The sequence below is a fragment of the Oncorhynchus keta genome, chromosome 18 (assembly GCF_023373465.1).
Source record: "Oncorhynchus keta strain PuntledgeMale-10-30-2019 chromosome 18, Oket_V2, whole genome shotgun sequence".
NCBI classification, from domain to species: Eukaryota; Metazoa; Chordata; class Actinopteri; order Salmoniformes; family Salmonidae; genus Oncorhynchus; species Oncorhynchus keta.
In genome coordinates, this window is record NC_068438.1 from 40339331 (window position 1) to 40344052 (window position 4722).

At 43.7% G+C, this 4722-nt stretch overlaps 1 long non-coding RNA gene across 1 annotated transcript; it reads left to right on the plus strand.

The window, feature by feature from the left end:
* The first annotated feature begins 307 nt into the window (after positions 1-307).
* LOC127908794 (uncharacterized) lies at positions 308-2424 on the plus strand. The gene is made up of 3 exons (XR_008068448.1): positions 308-1475; positions 1552-1703; positions 1779-2424. It is a non-coding gene; the product is annotated as an uncharacterized LOC127908794 (long non-coding RNA).
* The last annotated feature ends 2298 nt before the right edge of the window (positions 2425-4722 follow it).

Here is a 4722-nt window from a genome sequence, read left to right on the forward strand (position 1 = left end):
AACAGTAGAGATTGATATTTTGCTCTGACCTGCCAATGTACACATATGAACGTAAGCCGGTACACACATGCACCCACACAAATGCATTCCTTTATTTGAGAGCTCTACTGTATGGTGATTGACTTCTGTGTGTGTGTGTGTGTGTGTGTGTGTGTGTGTGTGTGTGTGTGTGTGTGTGTGTGTGTGTGTGTGTCTGTGTGTGTGTGTGTGTGTGTGTGTGTGTGGTGGAGAGCTCTCCCTCCTTAGTGTTTATCCAGAGGTCAAGTTTCTCCTGTGTGTTGTGGTTTGTTGTGATGTGGTATGGTGGTGTATTGTGGTTCGTGGTGTTGCAATGTATTGTGGTGTGGTGTGTTGTAGGGCTGACCCCTTTGTGTCAACTGGTCGATTGTTTGGTCGATACGCTTTTGATCGGCCAAGATTTCTTTAGTCGAACAGTAGCAGACACCTTTCTGATTGGCTCCTGTCTGAGTGGACTAATCCACTGTGGAGGCCGTGGCACAGTCTATCAGTCTAAAACATGTGCTACTGAAATTGTATATGTTTATATTATGTAAGAAGGGTGCAACACTAATAAAAATACAAAATAAATTATAACAAATGCGCTTTCTCCAACGTTTGATAGCGGTCGCTGTCCGCGGTTCTGAAATATCAGTGCGCTGTTGAATTGGGGCCATTTCCTAGACCATGTAATAGCATCCGCTATGTAATAGCAAAGTAAACCAGCTTATTGGTGTTGAGAACAATCTGGCGGAGGCAGCAGAGACGAGAAAACAGTCATTGCCTTAATTGTCTAAGAATTAGGCTTAGTATAGAAACCTTGTATAACCACCATCGAGCTGTAGACCTCAGAGAGCATCCTGTTTAGTCTTAACACCATCATTTACTTAGGCCTATATTTCAATACTTATATAGGCTACAGTACTGTATCAATTAGTCATTCATTTGTTCATGTCATCCCACAGCATACGAGTCATTCATGATTTGAAGTGCAGTCAAGCATTTTAGTTCAAATAAAATAACACAGCGAACCTTAAATAAATGGCGTGAACAATAAATAAACCGCTCCGCTTCGGCATTCGCGAATACATGCGACTGTTTTACTATTTGCTGTAATAAAGGCTTTACAAAAAGAAAAGAAAAAGTTACAACAGACTCTGTCACGCTGTGTAATGATAGGAGACAGGCGCAGGAATACGAAATCGGGTTTTTATTTCAAATCAAATCAAATTGATTTCTCCACCCAAAATAAAGTACCATGAAAACGATGGGGACGAAGCCCAAAACAGACATATATATATATATATATAAATAATACACAGGATGAGAGCCGTAATAACAATATCACGTAGTACAAAAGCCGATACAATAGAGCACAGGTACTCACAGGACCAACGGACATGAGGACAATAACCGACAAGACAATGGGGAACAGAGGGCACATATATAACATACTAATCAGGGGGAATGGGAACCAGGTGTGCGTAATGAGAAAAGACAATGGGGAACAGAGGGCACATATATAACATACTAATCAGGGGGAATGGAAACCAGGTGTGCATAATGAGACAAGACAATGGGGAACAGAGGGCACATATATAACATACTAATCAGGGGGAATGGGAACCAGGTGTGCGTAATGAGACAAGACAATGGGGAACAGAGGGCACATATATAACATACTAATCAGGGGGAATGGGAACCAGGTGTGCGTAATGAGACAAGACAATGGGGAACAGAGGGCACATATATAACATACTAATCAGGGGAATGGGAACCAGGTGTGCGTAATGAGACAAGACAATGGGGAACAGAGGGCACATATATAACATACTAATCAGGGGGAATGGGAACCAGGTGTGCGTAATGAGACAAGACAATGGGGAACAGAGGGCACATATATAACATACTAATCAGGGGGAATGGGAACCAGGTGTGCGTAATGAGACAAGACAATGGGGAACAGAGGGCACATATATAACATACTAATCAGGGGGAATGGAAACCAGGTGTGCGTAATGAGACAAGACAATGGGGAACAGAGGGCACATATATAACATACTAATCAGGGGGAATGGAAACCAGGTGTGCGTAATGAGACAAGACAATGGGGAACAGAGGGCACATATATAACATACTAATCAGGGGGAATGGAAACCAGGTGTGCATAATGAGACAAGACAATGGGGAACAGAGGGCACATATATAACATACTAATCAGGGGGAATGGGAACCAGGTGTGCATAATGAGACAAGACAATCCAGGGTTGGTGGGGATGATCCAGTTCAGTGACGCCTAGAAGGCCGGTGACATAGACCTCCGGAGCTGGTGAATGGAATGAGCAGCAGAACCGGGGGGGGGTCTGAAACTGGTGAATGGAATGAGCAGCAGAACCGGGGGGGATCTGAAACTGGTGAATGGAATGAGCAGCATAACCGGGGGGATCTGAAACTGGTGAATGGAATGAGCAGCAGAACCGGGGGGGATCTGAAAATGGTGAATGGAATGAGCAGCATAACCGGGGGGGATCTGAAACTGGTGAATGGAATGAGCAGCAGAACCGGGGGATCTGAAACTGGTGAATGGAATGAGCAGCATAACCGGGGGGATCTGAAAATGGTGAATGGAATGAGCAGCATAACCGGGGGGGATCTGAAACTGGTGAATGGAATGAGCAGCAGAACCGGGGGGGATCTGAAAATGGTGAATGGAATGAGCAGCATAACCGGGGGATCTGCAGAACTGGTGAATGAATGGAATGAGCAGCAGAACCGGGGATCTGAAACTGGTGAATGGAATGAGCAGCAGAACCGGGGATCTGAAACTGGTGAATGGAATGAGCAGCAGAACCGGGGATCTGAAACTGGTGAATGGAATGAGCAGCAGAACCGGGGGATCTGAAACTGGTGAATGGAATGAGCAGCAGAACTGGGGGATCTGAAACTGGTGAATGGAATGAGCAGCAGAACCGGGGGATCTGAAACTGGTGAATGGAATGAGCAGCAGCGGGGGAGAACTGGTGAATGGAATGAGCAGCAGAACCGGGGGATCTGAAACTGGTGAATGGAATGAGCAGCAGAACCGGGGGATCTGAAACTGGTGAATGGAATGAGCAGCAGAACCGGGGGATCTGAAACTGGTGAATGGAATGAGCAGCAGAACCGGGGGGATCCGTGACACTCTGGTATGCTTCTAATTTATTTAGTGTTATTTTAACAGCAGCTGTTTGGAACACATAATATGCACTAATCGCTGGCTCCTAACCTTGTTTTTCTTGATCTCCAGTATTTTCCACAACTAGTCAAATGTATTCCACACATCTGGCTTCCCCTTTACCTGTCTTAGTTAAATACAATTAAATAAAACGTTACTTCTCACAGACACTTGCCAGTTGGTCTGCGCAAGCTTTGAGTACATGTCCTGGTAATCTATCTGGCCCCACAGCTTTGAGTACATGTCCTGGTAATCTATCTGGCCCCACAGCTTTGTGAATGTTGACCTGTTTAACCTGTTGATCCTACCCCCTACTTTTTCGAACATTCTGTTAAAAATCGCGCAACATTTCAGCGCCCTGCTACTCATGCCAGGAATATAGTATATGCATATGATTAGTATGTGTGGATAGAAAACACTCAGACATTTCTAAAACTGGTTAAATCACAGCTGTGACTATAACAGAACGTGCGTTTCATCGAAAAGCGCAGGAAAATCTGATCACTGAAAACTGGAAAATATATCAATGCGCCACTTGAATGTATTGTTGAATAGAAACCACATTACCTGGAGCCGAGGTTACAATACCTACAGCTTCCACACGATGTCAACAGTCTTGTCATTTGCCTAGGATTTGTTTCTTGGTCAAACGAACAAGAGACAGCCCATTTCTTCCAGTCTCCAACAGGATATTTTGGTTGAGATTTACCCGGACATTATTTCAAGACGTAGAGCTATAGAATATACATCGCTCCGTGATCAATTTGATTATTAACGTTTACTAATACCTAAAGTTGCATTACAAAAGTATTTCGAAGTGTTTTGTGAAAGTTTATCGTCGACTTTTATCATTTTAAAAAATGACGTTGCGTTATAAAACGCAGTTTTTTTCTTAGTCACACAGTCTTCATAGATCGATATCTAGGCTATATATGGACCGATTTAATCGAAAAAAAAGACCCAATAGTGATGTTTATGGGACATCTAGGAGTGCCAACAAAGAAGATCGTCAAAGGTAATGAATGTTTTATATTTTATTTCTGCATTTTGTGTAGCGCCGACTATGCTAATTATTTTGTTTATGTCCCCTGTGTGTCTTTAGGGGTGTTGCATGCTATCAGATAATAGCTTCTCATGCTTTCGCCGAAAAGCATTTTAAAAATCTGACTTGTTGGCTGGATTCACAACGAGTGTAGCTTTAATTCAGTACCCTGCATGTGTGTTTTAATGAACGTTTGAGTTTTAACAAGTGCTATTAGCATTTAGCATAGCGCAATTGCATTTCCAGATGTCTAGATGGGACGCCTGCGTGTCGGTCGGGTGGAGGTAAGAGGTTAAAGGTCTTGCTCACATCGGCTACCGAGAGCGTTATCACACAGTCATCCAGAACAGCTGGTGCTCTCATGCATGCTTAAGTGTTGCTTGCCTCGAAGTGAGCATAATAAGCATTTAGCTCGTCTGGTCAGCTCACGTCTGGGTTTTCAAGCCCTGCCACATCCGACGAGCGTCAG